The following is a 26,201-nucleotide window of genomic DNA, read 5'->3' on the forward strand; positions in this document are numbered from 1 at the left end:
CCACCAAATTTAGTCCGACCGGACGGTACTAGGATCGCCTCCCCGGTCAGGCATCCTCCTTCTCTCATCAGATATCCGTCTCCTCAACCCGTCCGAGATATCCCGACCTACGGAAATAGTAGAAGAGACCCGCCATCAGCCGGGCCCTCCCGGCGCAGCAGGGTGCCGGGGGAAGGATCAGGTCGGAGCCGCCAAAGACGCACCCCGAGCCTATCCAGCAGGAGTCACTGGACCGGTAGTGCACGGAGTGATCTCTCGGGAGGAGACCTGCGCCAGCGACTAAGTTCAGCACAAAGTCACCATACTACCCAGGGAGGCGACCTTCGAGATCGCCTCAACTCTCACAGAGAGGATCGAGTTAGGGATGGTAGCCAGGCCCGCTCAGTTGGGGTCCGATCCGAAGTACGTAACGGCGGGAATGCCCCAAATGACCTATCTCAAGATAGGAGGGGCAACAACCCGTCTAATGTGTACAACGGGTCCGGAGCTGTTGAACAGCCCCGGAATAACCCAGGATCTCAGGACAAAACCCTAGAGCGCCTAACTCAGATGGAGGAGCTGATGAAGAAGCTCCTATCGGAAAAAGAAAAAGACGAATATGATTCAGGGGATGAGATGGAACTCTTCGCCCCCAATATAGCAGCGATGGCATACCCTTCTGGCTTCCGTATGCCCCACTTGTCAAAGTTCAACAGGGATGGAGACCCGTCTGACCACTTAGGGATGTTCAACACCCTAATGATGGCCCATAACATCGGACCGGAGCTTCGTTGCTTGATCTTTCCTTCCACCCTAACTGGGCCCGCCAGGCAGTGGTTCAAGCAGAGTAAAAGGCAGTCAATCAGCTCCTGGAAGACATTTTCGACTGACTTCAAAAGGGCATTCCGAGCCTCCCAGGCCGCCCGAGTCCAGGTCGACTCCCTAGCTAATGTGAGACAGCAACCTGGTGAGACGCTGAAAGCCTAATTAAGCAGATTTGCAAATGTCTCTGCTCGAGCCAGAGACGCTGACTATAGCTCCAAACTCATGGCCATGAGGACCGGGATCCTAGTTGGCGGAGACCTGTGGAAGGATATTCAAAGGAGGGGGGTCAGCTCGATTAGTGAATTCCTTAACAGAGCCCAAGAGTGGATAAACTTGGAAGAAGCTGAAGCTTCAGCCGCAGGGACTAGCCAGGCCCCCGAGAAGCCCGCTAGGACGGGAACAGAGATCGTAGTGGCGATTCCCGATGTTGCGCAGAATAACCAGCCCGGTGGTGGCAAAAGAAAAGGAAATGGTGAAAACAGCCAGCACGGTCAAAAGAAGAATAAGTCTATGGATAAATTCAAGCCCGTGTTCACAACGTATACCGAGCTCACCCAGACCAGAGAAAATATTTTCCTGGCCAACGCTACACGAGTCCCCTGGAAGAGGCCGGAGCCATTGAAACACCCTAAGGGAAAGAGAGACGCTTCCAAATTCTGTCGTTTTCATAACGACGTCGGGCACAATACCGACGACTGCAGGCACCTCAAAGATGAAATCGAGACTCTCATCCGAGCAGGTCTGTTGGCGCAATACTCGCGGAACAGGGTCCCGACAAGTCGACCCACTCCGGAGGTCCCAGCCAGTCAGCCTGGACCTCGGGTAGATCAGGATGTCCTTCCCCCCGTGGTCGAGGGAGAGATCTCCACCATCTCTGGAGGACCACACATGGCTGGCACGAGTAGAGGCGCCCAGAAGAGGTATGTGAATGAATTAAAGGCCCATAACGGAGCGGAGTTCGTCCCGGAACAACGTCAATCAAAACAGCAAAGATTAGAGAAACAACCGATAACTTTCACGGAGGAAGACGCGAGCCATGTACAATTCCCTCATAACGATCCCTTGGTCGTAGCGGTTCAGCTCGCCAACCGGAGAGTAAGGAGAGTGTTGGTGGACAATGGGAGCTCGGTGAACCTCCTATTCCGGTCTACCTTAGAAAAAATGGGTCTGACCGTCTCCGAGCTGAAGGCAACCTCGATGATGCTATATGGTTTTTCAGGAGAAGGATCAGCAGCGATAGGAACGATTGAGCTGGTGATCACCCTAGGAGACGAGTCCCGAACAGTGTCCAAACTACTCGAATTCGTGGTCATTGACTGCTCTGCTGCTTACAATGCCATTTTGGGCCGACCTACGCTCATTGCTTTCGAGGCTATCACTTCCGTCCGGCACCTCGCCATGAAATTTCCTACTTCAACAGGGGTCTGTACTATCAAGGGCGATCAGCTCGCTGCCAGGGAATGCTACAGCATTTCCATGAAGGGAAAATCTAAACCCGGGCAGATGACGATGGCCATTCAGGACGAAGAGGAATCTCGGGGACCCAAGGCCTCTCCCGAGATTGAAAAACCTCAGATTTTCGAAGGCGAAAAGCTCGCCCTAAGCGAGGACATTGACCCCCGAGTAGGCGAGGACAGGTCCGAGCTCCAAGCTATTGAAGAGCTCGAGGAGGTAAGCATCGATAAACAAAACCCGTCACGGACGGTAAAGCTCGGAAAGAACCTCTGCGATAGAAGAAAGGCGGAGCTAACTACGTTTCTGCAGAAGAACCTGGACGTATTCGCATGGTCGCACGAGGACATGATAGGGATCAGTCCGAGCGTCATCATGCACACGCTCCACCTAGATAAAAGCGTCCTTGCCAAGTCTCAAAAGCAGAGACGTTTAGGGACAACCCGAGCCGAAGCCCTTGAAGAAGAAGTGGCCCGGCTCAAAAAGTGTGGCTTTATCCGCGAAGCCAAATTTCCCATTTGGGTTGCCAATCCCGTGTTAGTTCCAAAGCCCAATGGGAAGTGGCGGACCTGTATCGACTTCTCCGACCTGAATAAAGCCTGCCCCAAGAATTGCTTTCCATTGTCGAGGATCGATCAATTGGTGGATGCCACGGCGGGGCACGAGCTCATGTCCTTCATGGACGCGTACTCAGGCTACAATCAGATCGCGATGAATCCAGCAGACCAGGAACATACCAGCTTCATGACCCCGACTAATGTCTATTGCTATAAGGTCATGCCGTTCGGTCTGAAGAACGCCGGAGCTACCTACCAAAGGCTAGTAAACAGAATGTTCGCGGACCAGATCGGGAAAAACATGGAAGTGTACGTCGATGATATGCTTGTCAAGTCAAAGACTGCCAGCAACCACGTCGCCGACCTGGAAGAATGCTTTAACATACTTCGAGAATATGGCATGAGGCTCAATCCTCAGAAGTGCACTTTCGGTGTCGCATCGGGGAAATTCTTGGGTTTCATAGTCAATACCCGAGGAATCGAGGCAAACCCCGACAAGATCAGGTCACTGCTTGAGCTTCCTTCCCCCAGGTCATGGAAAGATGTCCAAGGCCTCACAGGAAGAGTGGCAGCACTGAACCGGTTCATTTCCAAATCGACCGATAAGTGTTTGCCCTTTTACAACCTGCTCTGGGGAAACAAGAAGTTCGAGTGGACAGTAGAGTGCGAAAGCGCATTCCTTGACCTAAAAGCGCACCTGGCTGAACCGCCTGTGCTATCAAAGCCCAAGGTAGGAGAACCTCTTTTCCTCTACATGGCCGTCACTGAGGACGCAGCTAGTGCCGTTCTGGTGCGAGAAGAGGACCAGGCTCAGAAACCGGTCTATTACATCAGCAAGAGACTCCTCGGAGCTGAATCAAGGTACCCATTGATGGAAAAACTGGCGTTCTGCCTAATCACGGCCTCGCGAAAACTCAGGCCATACTTCCAATCCCACTCTGTACACGTCATGACCGATCAGCCTTTAAGGCAGGTTTTGCAAAAGCCTGAAGCATCGGGACGCTTGCTCAAGTGGGCGGTCAAACTCAGTCAGTTCGAGATTTTCTATACTCCCCGAACTACCATAAAAAGTCAAGCCTTGGCCGACTTCGTGGCGGAATGCGCGGGATTCCATGAGATTCCCTCAGAAGACTCACCTCAGGTCGCCTCCTCACGCTCATCGTGGAAGATCTTCGTTGATGGCTCATCTAACGAGAACGGCTCCGGGGCCGGAATCATTCTGATATCCCCAGAGGGGCATAGATTCCACTCGGCGCTAAGGTTCGGGTTCAAGGCGTCTAACAACGAGGCAGAGTACGAGGCCTTGTTAGCTGGACTTAGGATAGCTGGTGAGCTAAAGGCAAGCTCTGTCCAATGCTTCAGCGACTCCCAGCTCGTGGTGAATCAAGTTCTAGGCGAGTATCAGGCGCGGGGTCCCAAGATGGCCGCCTATTTGGCAAAGGTAAAATCCGAACTGTCCGCGTTTGGGCAAGGGTCGATCGAACAGATACCTCGGGAGCAGAACGCCAACGCAGATGCTTTCGCCAAGCTCGCCACCTCGGGAGAGACAGAAACCCTGGGGTTGGTGCCAGTTGAGTTCTTGGAGAAACCTAGCATAGACGGAGATCGGGCAGATATTGAAATGATTGACATCAGGCCGACCTGGATGACTCCCGTTATTGAGTATCTCGTCAAGGGCAAGTTACCCGAAGGGCGCAACGACGCACGGCGAGTCCTTTATCAAGCTCCGAGGTATACGCTAGTAGAGGGGGTGTTGTACCGACGTGGGCATTCCTTACCTCTCCTCCGGTGCGTTCTTCCAAGTGAAGCGAAGGCCATCCTGCAAGAAGTTCATGAAGGATTCTGCGAAGACCACACTGGGGGGCAAAGCCTGGCCTTGAAGGTTCTCCGACAAGGTTATTACTGGCCGACTCTGTCCAAAGACTCGATCTCATATGTAAAAAGGTGCGACAAGTGTCAGCGGTTCGCTGCGGTTGCCCGAGCTCCTCCGGTCGAACTAAAAATGATTTCATCTCCCTGGCCATTTGCCGTTTGGGGGATAGATCTAATAGGCGCCCTGCCTACCGGAAAGGGCGGGGTCCGTTACGCCGTAGTAGCCATTGACTACTTCACCAAGTGGGCCGAAGCAGAGCCGTTGGCGACAATAACATCAAAAAAGGTGCTAGACTTCGTGGTTAAAAGCATCATATGTCGATTTGGCCTACCTAAAAAGATCGTCTCCGACAATGGCACTCAATTTGACAGCGATCTGTTCACCGAATTTTGCGAAAGGCACGGAATTGTGAAAAGCTTCTCTTCCGTGGCCTATCCCCAGGCGAACGGCCAGGTCGAGGCGGTCAATAAAACTCTGAAGGCGAGCCTCAAGAAGAGGCTAGATGAGGCAAAGGGGATCTGGCCAGAACAGCTCCCCCAAGTTCTGTGGGCATATAGGACCTCACATCGGACTCCCACGGGTCACACTCATTTCTCCTTAACCTTTGGGAGTGAAGCAGTCCTCCCCGTGGAGGTTAAAGTTCTGTCACATAGGGTCCAGTCCTACGACCAAGACAGGAACCACGAGCTCCTACGCCATTCCTTAGACTTAGTGGATGAAAGGCGAGAAGATTCACAACTCCAGCTCGCCCATTATCAACAGAAGATCACTCGCTACTTCAACACTAAGGTCAAAAGACGTGCCTTTAGCGTCGGTGATTTGGTCTTGAGGAGAGTTTTCCTGGCCGGGAAAGATCCCAAAGATGGGGTTTTGGGACCAAGCTGGGAAGGACCATACCAGGTCATCGAAGTCATCAAAGAGGGAACTTATAAGTTAGCTCGACTTGGTGGAGGGGTGGTCCCGCGGACTTGGAATGCTATCCACCTAAAGAAATACTATCAATGATCCATTTGTAAGGCCTAGAAGGTCACCTTCCATGTATAAATAAAAGTCAAATGTTTCTCTTTATTTGCAAGTGTAATTTTAAAGTAACCACGAAAGACCCTTTCCCAGTTACTTGGGGGGCATATGGTACCTGGACATAACCAGGTCTCCTTAACGACTTAGGTGTTAATTTTTATCTATGGATAAGAGTTATCACAAACTAAGTCCCTATCCTGGTTTTAACCAGGTCATAAAACTTAGAAGTTAACTAAAATTTATTGACCGTGGTTCTTCTTTAAAGAGCCTGGGATATGGATAAAAGTTGACGCGAACTAAGTTTTTAAAATAAGTTCCTGGTTTTAACCAGGTCATAAAACTTAGGAGTTAACTAAAATTTATTGATCGTGGTTCTTCTTTAAAGAGCCCGGGATATGGATAAAAGTTGACGCGAACTAAGTTTTTTAAAATAAGTTCCTGGTTTCAACTAGGTCATAAAACTTAGAAGTTAACTAAAAATTTATAGATCGTGGTTCTTCTCTAAAAACCCGGGATATAAATAACGGTTAACCCGAACTAAGTTCATAAAAATAAAGAGATGAATTGTAGCCAAATGCATAAAAATATATATATATATGTTAAAATTGCTGAGCAAATTTTCTCGAGGTGGAAGCACCTCATAAAAAAAAAAATACAATGGAAAGTAAGAGTTCAAAATGCCCAAAGAGAAGTATCCTAAGCACCATCAGTTGGCCTTTTGGAGGTCGCGGTCTCGTCCTGCTCCGCCGCGGCAAAGGCCTCTCCAGTCTCCGAGGGAGGAACCTCTTTATTTAGGCGGGCTTGGAGCTTCGGCAGCAAAAACGCCCAGAGGTCCGGTGGCATGAAAGAAAAGTCCGCGTCCGGATTGTGGGACCAGCAGTAATAGAACAGGTCTTGTAAGGACTGCTCCGAGATGGCCCGCTCGGCTTCCAGGGCGGCCTGGGCCTCGGTCTTCGCTGCCTCGAGATCCGTCCGCGATGCGGTCAGGGAGTTTTTAAGCTCTTGGTTCTCGGAGCAGATCTTCTTTAGCTCGGCTTTGGAGGCTGCCAGCGCGTCTTTCGCCTCCTGGGCCTCCCGAAGTGCGGTCTGGCGCTCAGCCTCCATACCCTCGAGCTGGGCCTTGGTCCTAGCAATGCCTCTGTACGCGGCAGCAATGCCCTGCAAGAAAGGATGGATAAATTAACTAACTGGAAGAAAAAAGGCGGCGTGTGAGTGTTAAAGCTTTAAAGGAATGGGACAGTTTACCGTTAGGGTCATGTCCATCGAAGACTCTAAAACTCGGACTGGGCTCGTTGTTTCGATGGCCCAGAGCTCCTTCTCCTTGAGCTTGTAGAAATGGCTGACGGCATAGCTTGCCGACTCATATACCGTCCCCCGGAATGCTTCCGGCATCTTCTCCAGATCCTGAGGATCGACCGGGATGCGCACATCCGGGGCTGCCGTGGCCGGATTCCCGATCTCCATTACCCCGTCCTAGACGGCTAATGGAGATCGTTGGGATGGCGGGAGCATGGGTCCTGTCCTGGCAACAGGAAGGATCGACCCCGCGCCCTGGGATGGAGGGGCTTTCTCCTTCTCCTTAGCTGGGGATTTGGTGGAGGTCCCAGCCGAGCTCTTGGACTCTCGGAGCCTTTTTAACCTCGGCCCCGCTGGGGGGTTCCCGCCGAAGACCACGCCCCGTAGACTACCTCCGGGCTGAGACATCTCTTCTGCTAAGAACAAAAAACATGGTTATTACAAGATAGCAATCATGCAAAAATAGAGACAAAAGGTTTAAAGGCAATAAGTAAGCGAATACTAAGGGAGCCCTACCCCCCGAGCTGGAAGAGCCTAAGACGATTATCTCGCGAACTGGCGCAGGTTCTAGGTCCGGTTCTGACTCGGGGCTGGACTCTTCTACATACTGCCTAGTCCCCGGAGCATAGATGCCCCTCTGGAGCACTGGCCACGTGCATAAGTTGGTCCCATACTCCTCAAAGAGGATCGACCTAAAAGCTAGGGTGTTATCTACTACTACGGTACCCTTAGGCCGACTCTCCTGGTTGTCCAGCACGAGCTGGTCAACGCAATGGAGTAGGAGCGTATCCAGGTCCGGATTCCTCTGGTGACGATGGACGATCTGCCTAGGATTGAACCTAACCAGCCGGGGGTCTGCAGTGGCCCTATCTACATTCTTAAATAAGTAAGGGTTACCTTGGCCGGAAGGACCCGCGGCTGCTCCGGATTGGACCCTCTCCTCGCCCATCCCCTGGGCGACCTCCAAGGTCCTCTTCCTGTTCATCACGAGAGGAACTTCTTCACCCTCCTCCTCGCCTTCGTCATCTGCGACCTCCTCCGCGACGATCGGTCTGTTGTCGCGAGCTGGGGGAGGCCCCCGGGGCCTTTTCAAATTCAAAGACTGATTTGGGAAAATCAGCTTGCAGAATACCATCGTCTCGTCCGTCACGAGCGCGCGGTAGTCTTTCTCACTGGGGGGCAAGTTCACCAGTGTATCGTATTGACCCCCGAGGGTCACAGACTTTTCGGTCCTCGCGTAGATGGCTGCAAGGTTGGTTGAAGTCAGAAGTGGAATAAGGGAAGGGCTAAAATAAGATAACCTTTAAAAGGCGAGCTAAATCAAGGATCACTTACGAGGACGGTTGAAGTAGTGATGATCGCAGTTGCGGAACCCAGTTGACATAAAAAACTGGTCCTTGAAGTCGTTTGGATGGCTCGGCAGCTCGATGACTGCTGCCGTGTTAGGGAAGCGGGTTAAGTAATAGAACCCGTCGCCTCGCCCCCACTGGTCCGGGCTGGCTTTGAGGCAAAAGAAGTATAGAATATCAGCAGGAGTGGGGACCTCCCACTCATGCTTTTGAAACAAATACCTCAATCCCGCCAACAGACGGTATGAGTTGGGGGGGAGCTGGAATGGGGCCAACCCCACATAGTTCAGAAAATCAGCAAAATACTGATCCAGGGGGAGGAAGGCTCCTGCCTTGAAGTGTTCACCGCTCCAGGCCGCGAACGACTCGTCGAGCGGCGTGCAGCTCCGCTCCCCATCCGCAGCAGGTCGGGCGATCACGGAGGCCCTCCCCAAGGGAATGTTGTGGTTGAGGAAGATTTTGTTGATCTTTGCCTGGTCGGTTATCTTCGAGACGATTCTCTCCGCCTCGAAAAACGCGTCAGGGGCCACCTCGGCCTGTTTCTCCACCGCCGGCCCAAAGTGAGGAATTGGCGAGCTGGTCATCACCGCCTTTCCTTTATCCTGCTGGGAGGACGAACTTCCCACATTCTTCTGTGGCAGATTTCTCTTTGGAGCCATCTGGTCGCCTATCGAACAAAAGAAAACACTTTAGAAAAGGCGACCCAAGCAGGAGAATGAAGCAAGTATTAAGTACACGAGCTGGGGTAAGCCCAGCCCGTGGAGAGTGGTGCCACGCGTTCCAAGGAACACGCGCCTATGCCCTCAACAGATCCCAGATTACTCGGAATTCGTGTGTCAGGGGGCTCAGAGTAAAAATTTTCCTTGGGGGGAAAGTTTCAACAGGCAAAGCGTGGCAAAACTGCTTTTGAGGCGTATTCCCTAAGCTACCCGGTTTTGCACCCAAAATTCCTAAAGGTCCTACCCAGAAATTGTTCCTGAAGAAACACCATGAAACCCATACTCTAAGACGATGTCCCATGGCAGGCGTGCCCTAACCTAAGAAGGGCTGTCACCCTCTGTATTCACGCAACTCAGAAAACCCCTGCATGTGGCTACAGTAATATTTTTTACCTAAGCTACAGTGGCATGCTTTCAAAGTGAACAGGGTCAGAAGAACTTACAGTGTGTGGCTGGATGGTGAGTGAGATTGCTGCGCTGGTAAGAGCTTCGTTGGTACAGTGACCTCCAAGGCTTTGAAGAAACTCGTACGCTTAAGCTTCGTGAACGGAGAAGATGAGAACAGCAGAGATGAGGGTTTCGCTCTTTGGAAGGTCAGAGAAAGAAGAAGGAAATTTGGGAATTTTTTGAATGATAAGGTGGCCCGTGCGTGGGATGGCCACCCCCTTTTATACAAGGGAAGGATCACGTGTAAAAGGATCTTGGGAGACCCTCCACTCGAAATATGAAACGACGGCTGGACAGTAGGCTAGGCCATTTAATGCGGTTCTCGTAGAGTGTACCGTCGCCACCCACGGCGTTCCACGTATCAAACGCCTGCGAAAAGAATGGAATGCGAAGGGTTGTGGGGGAAGTCTAAAAGCCCCTACTGTGGTCCCCTATATATGACGTCATAGACCACGAGCAGGAGCTTGGGGGGCAGATGTACGCCCTGGTTTTCCCACGGGCTATTTAGCAGGACGAGCCTCGGACTAATCAGGTTTAGCCCGAGGCTCCCGCAGGCCGGAGGTCCTATTTCCAAGACGGACCCTTATCAGCTCGAGGGGGTCCTGTTTCCAGCTCGCATTTGTTGCATAGGAGCTGAGAGTGACATTCGAAGGCCACGGGCGGAGCAGCTCGGGTTGCGAACTACTCAGGTCACGAGCTTCTCAGGAAGCTCTAACCCTACGGGAAGTCAACACGCAAGATAAACGTGCATATTCCTTCCATCACGTGCCTGATATCCCCCTGACTTCTCGGACACGCGGCAGGAACATGCGTATTCAGACACCCACGGACGGGTTGGGCCGTGCGGCCCATTATCTCCTTCCATGCTGATTAGACCACACTTGTGTGTCAGGTTTAGGAATTAATCATGAATGTCACAGATTTGATATGACAAATGGTAAGGTCACGGGATGACCTCCCTACTAACTTCCAGGTGTCCTCTCCTATAAATAAGGAGACCCTGGAAGTTGATAGGGGTTGGAAGAAATAGTCTTTGAAGAACTATATACTTTGTAAACCAAATACCCAGAGAATATCAATAATATTGACTAGTGGAGTAGAAGGATTTTAACCTTCGAACCACTTAAAAACGTGTCTTGAGTCACCTAGTTCTTTCCCAAAGATTTCATATCTGTGACGGTTCTACTTTTAGTACTAATCTCTTTCTCTTCTTCTCTTAATTACCTGTTGCCGAAGAACCGCGTCAACATAAAGCAAAAAGAAAATGAAGTAAAAGTGGAAGAAAATGAAGAAAGTTAGCATTTAAAGAAGTCAAGCCCAAATTGAAAAAGCCTAATCCAATCCATGTAGATACCATGTCACCAATCCATCCAATTTCTTCTCCACCAATTAGAGATGTCAATTACAACTCATTCCAACAAACATTAGTAATCCATGTGCTTCATTTTCAACCAATAGAAGTGTCTTCTTTTCAACAAAAATTAGCAATCCATGTGCTTCCCTCTCAACCAATGGTAGCTTGCCACATGTTATTTCCACCATAGTTTATTTGTATTCTACACCTATAAATAGGATGTAGTTTTAATTTGTAAAACACTCATTTTATACACACTTCTCTCCTACCATATTTTCTCTCTATTTCCTTTTCTCCATTTTATCTCTAAGCCTAGTCTTCTCACATTTTCAATAGAAAATGTGAGAATGACTTTTAACTTAGGCTAGAGTTTTCTTTTGGCGAGGATAGGAGTGAAGCTTTGTATTTTGAATTTATAAAAGTGTTTTAATGTTCAAATATTTGAGTTTTATTATTTCTATCATTATTTATGCAATTAATATTTATTATTAATTTTATACAGATTCAGTCAAGCTTTTTCTATATAATTTTATTAAAATAATTTATATTAATTTTATTATTTTGTGGGTAGTCTTTTACTGCATTATTGCGGAGATGGTATAGTGTCACTTCTAGATTTCCAATAACAATAGTATTAGCATGAGATCTTAATTTGTTATTTTTTGAGTATTCTTTTACTTCATATTGCCAACAATATTATGTCGATTCTAGGTTTCTCATAACAATAACATGTGCATGTACTTCAAGTATGAAATTTTATTACTCAAATACATTTGCAAATTATAAAAATAAATAGGTTACCAAAATGTATTGTGGAACCCCGATGCCTCACCAAGCTTTTTATTGTTTATTGTCTTTTATTTTAATCATTCAAACAAACAAATCCACAAAAATATTGTTCCCTTTTATTATTCGTATATTACTTACCTTCTAACTATTTTATTTGTCTCTTTGTTTCTTTACGTCCTTGTGGAATCGACCTCTCATCTATACTACGACTACCACTTAGTGAAAGTCACATTTGGGCGTTAATCAAATTTTGGCGCTGTTGTCGGGAAGGTAATAGTAAGTAAAGGTTCTCATTTAAAAAGGTAAATAATTCTATTTTTATTTTTTTTGTTAAAAAAAATACAAAAAGAAAGAAACTTAATTTGTTTTTAGGATTAATTGTGTAATATGATAAGTAGAAACCAATGATTATTCCTAATTGACTTCAAGGTCCGTGTTAACATTCCCTCTTCACTTTTGAACCTCAAGGAGTTCTAATGTGTGGAGGACGAGTGGTTCCTTAGCAACTTTCCCAATACATAGAGGAATATTTCTTAAAATATACTTGAATTATTACATAGTTAAACCTTCCATATAATAAATATATAATCTCTTGATACTCGAAGTATGTGATGAGGTTGTGGTTTTAACTGATCTTCCTCATCAGAAAAGATTTCTTGATATTGTTTTTCAAAAAAAAAAACTTTTGAAACTCAAAGTATGCTCTAAGGTTATGATTTTAACTGATCTTCCTCATCAGAATTAATTTCTTGAGATTGTCATTTTGTTAAATCATTTTTTTTATTATTTACCTTCTTTAATTTATTTTGCAAAAAAAATGAATGAAGAAGAGAAACGTCGTTTTGAGCTTTATTGTCCAATGTATTTATTTGTAAAATGCCCTAAACTAATACTTTGTAAAACATCTTCATGCTCATAAACTTATAGAAGAAAATCACTTATTATATGAAAATTTCAGTAGGGCCTTGCTTAAACATGTAAGTTGGGCCCAATAGTTTAAAATAAAATAAAAGTTCTCATGCAACGTTTTAAAAATAAATATAGTTTAAGTCCCACTGACAAGTTTAGTAATCAAAATAAAACATAACATCGTCCTTTGAATTTTGGCGTTTAAGCTGGTCGTTTGTTCGCCCACAGGATACCCCCACGCCATACACACCCTGATGTCGGAACTCCCCACATTACCACACGTGCCAATCAGAAGCCCTATTTGCTACATGGAAGGAAAAGTAAGGGAGTGAGCTAAAAGCCCAGTAAGAAAGTACAAATAACAAACAAGGAAAACACAACATAACATGATCTTAGTGTAAGACTCCTACAACGTCATATACATACACCATCATACATTGCACTAACGTCATCATCATACATCGTTATCATGCATCTTGTATCATAAACTATAACACCCTAAATTCTAGCTATAATTGTAGAAAAAAAAGATGTTGAAAAATTAACATAATAACTCGTAAAATGTGTTGTCTTCTTTATTGATAATTTAAAATAAACATAACCCGGGTTTTAGAAAAATAAATAGCAGTCATTACAATAAAATAAGATTAAAACTAGGCAACATTAAATCATAAAGTTCATAATTTCCCAAGAAAATAACACGCGGCTATAGTGCCCCCACATATTCACACCAGTCTTGCTATTGGGAATCCACTCGCCACCGGTTATCTAAAGTTAACTTATTCTACAAAAATAAAAGAAAGGAATGAGCTTCTAAGCTCAGTAAGGAAAATACACAGTAATTCATACAAAAATCAATCATAAACTTATAACGAATAATTTCACATGCAATACTATATTCATAACAGAAATCAAGGTCATAATCTATCATACCATCAGTTCATAACAACACTAATTTATACTAATATTCTAGGTTATAACATAGATCACACACAGATCTAGATCATAAATTGTATCTTACAATCATAACATTAGTCATAACAATCATACCATACAAGAGTTCATAACAACACTAATTTATACTAATCATACAAGATCAAAATATATCATAGGTCATACGTCATACGTCATAATAACAAAACAGATATAATAAAAAGATAAGTGCTTATACAGGGGTGGCAATTAAGCCCCGAACATAAGTCTGTCATACAAGTTTGTCAACCGAGCCTACCAAACATCAACTTAGGTCTGTCATACAAGTTGGCAATTGAGCCTACCGGACATAAGTCCGTCATACATCATTGGACACCTTAGGTCCAGCCACACTTACCCATTTATTGTACCTAAAATGTTAGGTCATACAAAACATAAACTAGGTCATAAACTAAACTACCTAATTTTCCTTACCTTGAGTGTGGTGCACAGAAACTATACTTGAGTCCTTTATATGCTAATCTCACCTAAAACCCTATTTCATAAACATAATACCATTATTAAAACATAAACTAATATATCTAAAACTCAAAAACAATCATAACTTAACTATACCTCAACCTTGATCTTGAAGAAAAACCTTAGATCCTTAAATGCTTGTGTCTCAAGGAGAGCAACAGTGAATGAAAAAAAATATGAGAAGGAAGCTCTATTTATAGGCTCTCAAAAATCATAATTTCATTCTAACTATAATCCTAATTTAAATTTAAATAAAATAGAATCCTAACTTCTATAGAAAATATCTCTAAATTATCTTATTAATATTTTTATTAAATAATTGAGGAATAATTTAACATCAAACTACCTAGTAAAAATATCTCAACATATAACTACCTAAATCTCGTAACTCTGGACTCAGTTATAGTAAAATCAACATAACTGGAGCTGTAGGATTCCGATGTAGACAATCTTTCTACTGTTGGAAAGCTAATTTAATTATCTACTAAGAAATACTATTTGTCCAAAATCATAACATAACTAGGTCATAAACAGGTCCGAAGTTACAATACCCTAAAGTTACGAAAACTATATTTAATTATCTAAATAACAACCTAATCCACAAATATCCTAATTAACCATAAAATAACAAACTATAATTCTCTAGGCTGATTTTGAATTTACTAAGCCCAAAATCTTATTGGGCTTTAGGGATTTATGTAAACTCGATCCATAACAATTCTTAATAATACTATAATTAATTTATTCTTACGCAATCACCTTTTTTCCACAAACAAGGCTACTAATATCACAAAACTATACTATACTATACTAATCATAACCACTAAGTACTATAATCATAACCACTAAATATTTCAAAAATTAAACCTTATTTTATCACCACAACTCAAGTTAAATCTATTCTATAAAATAAAGACAACATATAATCACATAAATAAAGAGGTCTAAGAGAAAGGTAACCTCGGTTACTACATAAACATATTCAAACATCATCATCATAAATATTATCATCATATCTTTGTGAACATGGCCCCCTATCTTGTCCATGTCACATCTTGAGGTAAACAAGAGGTTCTGGTCCTTGAATAACCTCGGCGCGTCTGCCATATGAGTCACGTCTTTATATCCTTAGTAACTCGGGTTACATCTTAGATCCTTAGTAACCCATTTGTTGTGTCACGTTCAACACGCTAACAACCATTTACATATTATACGACATACAAACATACATGCAATCCAGTAGCATCAACACAAAAAGGATATACATGATTCATCAAATTTCACCATATCAATTAACAACATCATTTCATACTTCATACAAACCAATCTTACCGTTCATAGCATACATAAACAAAATCTCTATCTAACTTCCTTACCTCAGGTCCGAGCAAAGCAAAAATTGACAAACTTCATAACGAGCCTATAACCATAATCAAATAACATTCTTTAGCGTCACATATGACTTTCTTGTGCCCAACTCATATACCCCATGTGTGCATGGGCCATGCACACATGGTGAAATCTACACATATTTTCCAAACATGCTCATTTTACAAATAAAATCACCAAAAGAATAATGCAACTTTGACCTATTATACATGCATGGTTTTCAAGTAAAAATCATAGGATTGAATATAAGACATTTTTTTTAACGTAAAAGTGCATTTGCATGCGACATGCGTACGTGGGAATGTTGTTAAAAAGTGATGTTAAAAACGATAATTTCTATGTGCTTATTTCTATCATTTTCAAAATAAGGATTGAACAACATAATTGCTCACCATTATTTATTTCTTTTTAAATCCCTAAGTTGATTAAACATCTTAAGACATTATTTTTATTTCATAAAAATAATAAATTCATTTATTATTTTTAAATTGCATAGAAAATAACAAAAGCTTGAACTATCTAAGGTACTTATAAATATCATGCTTCCTTTAGAAAAATAACAAATTTTATTTAAATTAATAAAATTACAAAATTGATGTGAGAAAAATATAATTTGCTTGTATTATTTAAGACTTAATGTTATTTAGTAAAAATTCATATGTAAATCAAATAAATATAATTTAATTTATTATACTAAACTTTCAGCCACCATTTAATTTATTTAAAAACTCACAATTGAATTCAATCAAAAACATTTTTCTTAATTAAATAAAGGAAAATTATACTCATTAAAATGTGAACATTCAAAGTTACATTTAAAATACCATTTTTATTATTTATATAGTTTAGGGTATTATATTATTTCAACAAACACACAAACTTTCTTTCACTTAAAAGACTATTCATAATTTTTACCAAAAATTCTAGCAACAAAAATAAACCTTCAAAAATCACCATCTTGGAATTAAAACTCATATTTTCTCTAAAAATATAAAAAAAAAATTGTAGGTATTTATTTAAGTAAAAATATCATTTTAATGTAAATTAAAATACCCTTTTAATTTTATAAAATCATCATAGCACTTACAAAAATATTTATGCATACAAATTATTATTTTCATCATGTTTCATATCCTTTATACACAAAATCAGCAACCAATATTCATCATCAAATTCATTTCGAACTCATGCTTTCAAAATCTCGAATGTGAATTTTCATGTATTACTATCAATTTATACAAGATTTAAGACAATTTCTTTCATTTTCCAAGTTATCCTAACATGTTTCTAGTAAGTGTAGGTGAGATCAACAAATTAAACATCATGCATCAATAAATCCCCTTAGGTTGAAACCCTCTAGAACATTAACATAAAAATACAAAATCTTCATTTACTTTCACATGAAACCTAACATGTATATATCAACATCTTTTAAGGGAAACCATTTAAAATCTTGCAAACAACCTATCATGTTTCAAAGATTACGTTTGACATGAACACATAAAGATGATCTAACATACTTGAGTAATCACCCCTAGGCCGAAACTCTACAAGCCAAAATAATCAAAACCCTTGCATGCTTACACATAGAACCTTTAAGCCAAACCAAACATAGCATCAAATCATAGGAAAGACCTTAGGCATCATAACATCAATACCACCATGCTTATGATTTTAAGATCAAACCAAATATTCATAACAAGAAATTGACATAACACCATACATCAACAATCAATCAAATACACACATACCATGAGTATATATATATATATAAAGGTTACAACAATAAGAACCAAATCAATGATAGAGATTCCATTACCTCCTTTGATAGAAATCAAAGAACTCAAAAAAAAAAATTATGGTTACCCTCTTGTTTGCTAGCCTCACCACACCTTATTACCACCACCAACTCATTAGACCAAACAAACCAAAAATCCCAAATAGATCAACATTAGTAAAGCAAAGCACTCTTACCCTTGTAGGCCAAACCCTAAACAACAATCCCTATGCTCTTGTGAGATTAGAACCTAGCATCACCAAGAACTTCCATTAAACTTAGAACCAAGAAGAAGAGAAAAAGAAAATCACAACCCAAACCCATACCTTAGAGACTTCGAATGCCCTTCTTCCTCTTCTCCTTTGTCTTTCTCTCCTTCTCTCCTTCTTCATGTTTTTCCTGCTCCTTCTCTCTCTAGAATTCGGCAACCTCTCTCTCTCTCTCTCTCTCTAGCCGTTGGTCCCAAGGAGCAAAAATGATCTTCTCTTCTTTCCTTCCCTCTTTATTCTAACCTAGCCCATAGTAGCCTAATGAAAGAAAAATGTAAGTTTCCCCTTCTTTCTTATTTTCTTTTATTTTGTTTTTATTTGATTTTTCTTAATTAGGGGAAAAATAAATAGTGCATAAAGATGACAACTCCTCTTACCTTTTTAGCTAAAAATCACCCCAAATACAAATGGTAATGAAATCCCTCCTTTCCCACCATGCTTTACACATCCACCCTCTTCCTTTCCCTTTCTTTTATTTTATTTTATTTAAATAAACAAAATAAATCTAATAAAAGGAAACAATAAAGTGTGTAGAAAATTCTATGCAAGTGCACCATTCAACCATGCACATGCACACACTCAATCACTAGGGTGCATCACTACCTACCATGCACCTTGGTGCATTCAACCAAAACTCAATTATTCACAAATTAAAAATAAATAAACAATTAATAAGTAAATTCAAGAAATTCTACCAAACAATTCTAACAATTAATTTAAACAAATAAATAAAATAAATCACAACACTTATCAATTAATTAAAATAAAGTACAAAATTTAATAAACAATAAAAAAAATTGGTGTGCTACATTATCTTCATTCAACAATTCATATTCTAGTGCTACTAAGGGTACTAGTAGTTTTAGGGGTGCCAACAAACTTATATTAAGACAATATCGAGAATTCAAGGTATTAGATACTAAGTTTGATACAGAAAATCATGAGGTTACAAGGGTAGATTATGAAAAACCATGTAGTGACTATGTCGACCATAGAAATCATAATCCTAGCTGGAACATCCCCGTTGATTTTAGTTGGAAGTCTAAGTACAACTACCATGCACCACCTTTTGAGCACAGTTTTTCTAACTTTTGCCATAAACCTCAATATAATGGTTGGCATGATAGGGATCCTTTCGAGGAGACATGTTACACATTTATGGAGACACAAAGAGAGTTTGATGCACAATTTATGGAGGAACTTAGAGAACTTAAGGTTCAACTCTCAGAGTGGACCGACGGTGTTAGCTCACATAATGAAAATCAATTCCAGTCACCGCCCGAGAGCATAACACCATCCTCCACTCCCATGTTTTATCAATTCATTGAGGATGATGTCATTACCATTCAGAGTGAAAATCTTTCCTGTGTTGAAATTCTTTCAACCACTCCAAATGAAATCAAATGCTATCATATTGATGTGATAGACAAAGTCGTGGAGGAAATCATAAATTTTTTCTCAAAATCACATAAATTCCTCCACGATTTGGAAACTGAACATTTTCTTTTTCCTGAAAATGTGGTTAGCGCTTCTATTTTTGAGATGCAGGATAAAAGAAAATTCATTTTTGATTCTGGATAGTACGCCAATATGAAGTTGGTAGATTTTCCTGAGAGTGATGCTTATGTCTATCAAAGACTAATCAGGTTTTATCTTTCCATTCTATTTTGTGTTTACTTTTTGTTTTTACTTTTGTTTGTTTGTTGTTTTGTTTTTGCTTGGGTGGATGTCATTTTATAATTTTATCCTTGTAATGTGCATAACATTAGACATTGAGGATAATGTCTCATTTATGTTTGGGGTAGTGAGCATATTCATCTGTTGATACTAATTTGATAACTGTTGACGCGGCTCTTCGACAACAGATAATTATAAGAATAAGGAGAGGGATTAGTGCTAAATAATGAACCGTAATAGATGAATGATCTCAAAGGAAAATTATAACTCGAATACTTTTTTAGGTGGTTCAAAGGTTAAAATCCTTCTAGTCCACCAGTCAATATTATTGATATCTCTCTGATATTCTTTTCAAGGTGTTTCTTTACAAATTCGAAGCCAACCCCTTGTGACTCCCAGGGTCTCCATATTTATAGGGAGAGGGCACCTGGGTGTTGGCAAAGGAGGTCATCCCGTGACCTTCTTACCCATCATGTCACTTCTGTGACATTCATGATTAATTCCTAAAACCTGACAATGAAATGTGGTCTAATCAATAGGTAAGGGGGATAATGGGCCGCACGGCCCAACCCAGTCGTGGGTGCCTGAACACGCACGTTTATGTTGCGTGTCCGAGAATTCAGGAATGGAGTAGACACGTGATGTCTGACATATGCATGTTTACATTGCGTGGTTGAATTTATAAAAGGTCAGAGGTGCCAACTCAAGCTCGTACCCCGAGCTTGATGTAGTCTCAGCCCGAGGTGTCCACTCTGCTGACTCGATGCCTTAATAATTGCAATAAACCTTTGGTTACCTCGAGCTTAAAGAGGTAGGACCTTGTAACTGCAGCTCCGGACAGGTGTCTTCCACATGGCTGATATAATTATGCTCTTTCTCAGCTCGCTAATAACCCGTGGATATTAGAATAAGGATAATTATAAGAATAAGGATAGTGATTAGTGCTAAATAATGAACCGTAATAGATGAATGATCTCAAAGGAAAATTATAACTCGAATACTTTTTTAGGTGGTTCAAAGGTTAAAATCCTTCTAGTCCACCAGTCAATATTATTGATATCTCTTTGATATTCTTTTCAGGGTGTTTCTTTACAAATTCGAAGCCAACCCCTTGCAACCCCCAGGGTCTCCATATTTATAGGGAGAGGGCACCTGGGTGTTGGCAAAGGAGGTCATCCCGTGACCTTCTTACACATCATGTCACTTCTGTGACATTCATGATTAATTCCTAAAACCTGACAATGAAGTGTGGTCTAATCAATAGGTAAGGGGGATAATGGGCCGCACGGCCCAACCTAGTCGTGGGTGCCTGAGCATGCACGTTTATACTGCGTGTCCGAGAATTCAGGAATGGAGCAGACACGTGATGTCTGACATATGCACGTTTATATTGCATGGTTGAATTTATAAAAGGTCAGAGGTGCCAACTCAAGCTCGTACCCCGAGCTTGATGTAGTCTCAACCTGAGGTGTCCACTCTGCTGACCCGATGCCTTAATAATCGCAATAAACCTTTGTTTACCTCGAGCTTAAAGAGGTAGAACCTTGTAACAATAGCTCCAGGTAGGTGTCTTTCACGTGGCTGATATAATTATGCCATTTCTCAGCTCGGTAATAACCCGTGGATATTTAGGGCGTACAATAACCATTTTAAAATTTTGAGTTAATTTTTTGCAAAATTCATGACAACAAATTTTTTTGTGAGATAGTTTTTGCTATTTTTACTATTAGGAAGTAATTTTGAGAGTTATTCTATGCACAACCAAACATTGAAAAAAAAATTGTTAACACATTCAGTTGAGAAAAATCCTAAGTTTTAAAAAAAATGTGGGTTGTAAGAATGCAAGAATAACTTTTTGAACTTTTATTGATCAATTGAGTTGGTAAAAATTAATTTTTGGAATTTAAAATATGACATTTACTAGAGAGATCATTTTTGTTTAAAAGTGTTTTTGTTGTAATTTTCTCTTAATCTTTTGTATTTTTCTTTATTTTTATGTTGTCTTTTGTTAAAAAAAAATTATATATATAAAAAAAAAAGAACAAGAGCAACATTTCTCATTTTCCATCTTTTGTAGTTTTGTTGAAATATAAAAAAAATCAACATTACTTCATTTGATTTCAATTTGTGTTGTCACAAAAAGAAAAAAAAAATCATGTATTAAATTTTGTATTATTTTTCATTTTGGCTCTCAGTGTTATTTTGTAAATCCCAAAAGTTTCTATATCATTGGAGTTCCAATTAATTGATTAACCTGTCTTTTGCTCAATGCTTATTTAAATTGATTGTACTAAAATGATAATATCCATTTTGAGTGTTCATTGATATATTTTTTACTCCAAGAGTGTCAACCTTTTCCTGAAAATATTTTCAATACCTTTGTTAGGATTTGGAGTTGAGACTTTATTCCTTGGCGATTTTTTAAAACTATTTGTGTTATGAATTATGAAAACAAAATTGATATTTTTTGGTGCACACACACACAAAACTCTTGATTACAACTTTGATAGTTTTAAAAAGCATTTTCTAAGTTCTCAATAAACATTTTGTTAAGTAGTTTTGCATAAGTTCATTCATTATTTCAACTAGGCAATAATTTTTATCTGCTTGAATTGCTAGGGACTAGTAATAAGCTAGTTGGGGTTGTGATTAAGTGTAATGACCCAACTATTTCTAAGACCTTGGACCATTAAAACTACTAGACATAGCTACTATTTTTTAGAAAACATACATAAGAAATAACATAACTTTATTAAAAACCCCAAAATAATTATTGTGCAAAATACAAGATAAATTATAAAATACACTATGGGTACCCATTGTTTAATACATAACTTAAATCAATTGCTTAAAAAATAAGTGCGGAATCAAAACATAATTTTAAAGACATAAAATAAATAGTGTCGTCCTCGATCAACACGCAGTCCATTGAATCCATTCATCCTTAAGACACAAGTCAATCTACCAAGAAGCCTTCCGCCTCCATATCTATTTTTCCTGCATCACACTAAAAAATAAAGGAGTGAGCCTAATGCCCAGCAAGGAAAATCTACTAACAATCATACAACATAACTCAAAAGCATAAGACTATATCATAACCACATACTATAAAACATATATCACAATTCTAACCCATGAAAATGGTAATCATGGGGTTTTCTATCTAAGCAACTATAAGTCTCAAGCGACATAAAAGCATTGAGGATTGCTAGCTAAGCAACTATAAGCCCCAAGGACTACAAGACATATTCATATATACCATAACATATAAGCATATAAAAACTATCCTATTTTCCTTATCAAAAGTCAGGATATTTGGAAACAAGAACGAGATTTAAAAACTCCTATAAACCAACAGTAGAAAGGGGTGAGAATCTTTAAGAATAAAGATGAATATGGAAACTAAACCATCAAGAAGAAACTTACCAAGAAAGACCTTAAGTTTCAAGAACTTAAACACCTAGTCAAGAATCAATAACAAGATTTAGGATATGAATGAAACAAACTAAAGAAAACTGAAGAATTATATAGAACTAAACTTAAGGAATAGGAATACCTTGAATGACCTTATGGATTGGTCTAAACCTCAATACCAAAATCACACTATTTCTCACTTCCCTAGTGTTTATAAAAGCTTAGAATAATAAAGCTTTAACCCAAAACCCAAGTTATCTCTCTATAGCAACACTAGCACATTGGAGGCTCTGATCAAATGCTTGAAGAATGAAAAAAATGGCTGAGCACTAGGTCCTATTTATAGAGTTCAAGGAGTGAAACTAACCCATTTTAATTTGAATAAATAAATGATTATAAAATGAAAAAGATTTGAATTTTCGTTCAACTGACGCCCAGAACTTGGTCAAATCGTTCAAAGGTAAGTCTAAGTGGTTAAGGATATTTTGAAAATCCAAAAAGTCAAACTTTCAAAACTATACTCATGGAGCCTATATATCGCCCACCCTAGGTGATATATCGCCTACCCCGATATTCCCAAGGCTTGTTCGATCGTCCGTACAAAGTCGACGTGTTTTCCGTATCTTCCATAGGCGATATATAGGCCCCTAAGCTGCGATATGTTTGCATACGTTGATATATTAAACACGTAATTGCACTTTTTCAGCATAATTTGAATTGGATAAACAGCTTTGACTGAGTCATAATACGATCCTAACAGTTGCTAGAAGGTTCTAGAGCTTCTAGATCTCTCTTTTATTAAAACTATTCATCAAAAATACTTAATTCCTTAATAATCATGATTATGACAAGTGTCATGCTCTTATTGGCTCTATCTAAAACTTAGGTTATAATAAATAATATATCTATAACCAGCAATATTAATCAAACCTTATGTTATAATTAATATTCTTAAACTATAGGTTAAACTTATAAAATCCATAATTGTTGCTATGAGTTTCCAACTAAGTCCCGACTTGAACCAAAATCCACGGTAACTAACATACTACTAACTAATACTAACTACTACTACTACTACTATCTAGCTAAGCTAAGTAAACATTCTGGGACTCTACAATTCTCCCCTACTAAAAAGAAATTCATCCCCGAAATTTACTTACCAAACAATTCTGGATACTGGGCTAACATGTCCTCCTCCAACTCCCGCATTGCCTCCCGCTCAGAAAAATTACTCCATAGGACCTTGACTATCGGAATACTCTTAGACCGTAATTCCTTCATCCCTCTATCTATGATGCTAATCGGTCATTCCTCGTAACTCACTGCAAGAAATCTGATCTTTACCTACCAATATTTTACCTACCAATATATATTGGTAGGGAAAGCAATGTTTTGCCTACCAATATTTATTGGTAGATAATATTAGTAGGTAATGATCTTTACCTACATATATTATGGAGGGAAATTTTTTAACCATTCCTGCTCAATTTTCCCCCCGTTTCTTATTTTCATTATATTATTTTATTATTATAAATGCTTATTTGGAAGCTTATGTGGAGTAAATAAGCTGACATTTACCTACCAATTTCTTACCTACATATATATATTGGTAGGTAAAAATATCTTTTGCCCACTAATATTTATTGGTAGCGAATATTGGTAAGTAATTATTTGTCATTAGTATATTAATTCAGAAATGTTATTTCCTACCAATATTACCTACTAATATGGAGACTTTGCCTACATTTATTTTTGAGGGAAAAATTTTACAATTCCCGCTCAATTTTTCCTCCCATTTTTGCTTACTTTTTATTTTTTATTTTTATAAATGCTTATGTGTAAGCTGATGTGTTATAATATTGATGATGTGTTAAATTTGTTGTAATATGTGTCTGCCATCTGGCCTTTTTTTTTTTAATCAAATTAACAAATATATTATATCACTCTTTCCATTTACCCTTTCACAGATCAGATCACTGTTTCCCTTTCATGCACCCTTCCAGATTAGATCACTGTTTCCCTTTCATGCACCCTTCCAGATTAGATCACTGTTTCCCTTTCACGCACCCTTCCAGATCAGATCACTGTTTCCATTCCCTATTCTTACACAGCACTGCCGTTCTAACAGCTGTTCCTTTCCGTTCTAACAGCCGTTCCGTTGGAGTCACAGCCTCTTCCAGTTCTTCCTCAAGACCGATTCAGATCGAAGTGACCAAGCATTGTCTCTCTCTCCGGCGTGGGACGACTCTCATCTCGACCACACACGGACACGGTAATTGAAATGTCCTGATTTGTTTTTTTTAGTATATTTAGAAATAACTTTTCTGTATTTGATTTCTTGAAGCTTAATACACTCACTCACTCACTCCAATGGGCTGTGAAAAATTATATATTTGAAGTAATATGTTCTGCTATCAGTTTTCTGTTTGCTGAAGAATAGTTCTTGTGTGGTTTGTTTTGTTTCTTTGTATATGGACATTCACATTATGCTATGTTTTGGAAAAGTAGTAGTTCATAATAGCAACTTCAATTTCTTTTAGGTTTTTTGGTCAAAATATGTAAGAGATGTTTGATAATGATGATGATAATGGATTATGTAGAAGAGGAAAGAGAGATGATTTACTTTACATTCAGGCATAACCAAGATTCTTAGCTTAAGACCCTCACAGGAAAAGTCCTCTTCTTTTGGACTATGAAACAGATTTGCTTGATGGGATTCGATTTGGTTTTGTTTTCCTTTTTATTTTGGTTACTACCCTTTGAATACATGTATTCACTGGTGCTATTTCTTGTAATTGCCAAGATTTTTCCTCTGTTTATTATAAATAAAATGGAAAGAAAAAATCTCAACTTTTTTATTTTTATTTCTAGACTCTCCAGTCAAAATGAATTTCTGAAAAATCCCCATTGATTTGATTTCATTGAGTGTGAACCCAATCCCAACGACCAACTTTTAAGTAACTTAATATTCTGACCCAATGTATGTTCATTTCAACAACATTTTAAAAGAAAAAGCTCTTCTTTTTTCTTTTCTTTCTTTTTTTTTTTTATCAAAAGAAAGGATTACTTCATTAATCACACAAACAGAACAATCTACAAACCAGCAAAACAACTAAAAGAGGCTAAACTAAAAGCCTCTCCAAAACAACCAAATAAACCAGAAACAAAACAGAACAAACTACAAACCAGCAACAACTAACAGCGGCTAATAACTAAAAGCCTCACCAAGACAACCAAATAAACTGAGATACAAACAGACCAGCAATATAAATCAAGCTGAAACTACAAACTGAGAAATAATTCGATGCTCCTTTGCAGAAAGTTTATGCTTTTGAATACTGAACAACCTATGATGAAGAACAGCCTTAATTTCCGAAGCTATACTCACTACAGATTTGGAAAACAACTCAAAAACACAGTTGTTACGATTCCTCCAATTACTGTAAACAGAAGCAGCAAGAATCATGACTGCTAACTGATGCATGAACCCAATTTTCCTGTTGTCCAACCAAGCTTTCAGTTAAAAAACTGAGACAAATGCAAATATTGGGTATGAACCTGTATATGTAATTGAGTTGGTTGGATTCTTGAATACTTGAATTGGATCAAATTGAGGAGTACTATACTAGTATACATATGTATGCAGCAAAAATA

General features: G+C 39.9%; 1 long non-coding RNA gene across 1 annotated transcript; it reads right to left on the minus strand.

The window, feature by feature from the left end:
* Positions 1–12,689: 12,689 nt before the first annotated feature.
* Positions 12,690–17,623, minus strand: LOC133788554 (uncharacterized). Its single transcript, XR_009873289.1, has 3 exons — positions 17,514–17,623; positions 17,385–17,437; positions 12,690–12,873 (listed from the first exon to the last, which is right to left on the minus strand). It is a non-coding gene; the product is annotated as an uncharacterized LOC133788554 (long non-coding RNA).
* Positions 17,624–26,201: the final 8,578 nt, after the last annotated feature.

The sequence above is a fragment of the Humulus lupulus genome, chromosome 1, assembly GCF_963169125.1.
Source record: "Humulus lupulus chromosome 1, drHumLupu1.1, whole genome shotgun sequence".
Classification (NCBI taxonomy): Eukaryota; Viridiplantae; Streptophyta; class Magnoliopsida; order Rosales; family Cannabaceae; genus Humulus; species Humulus lupulus.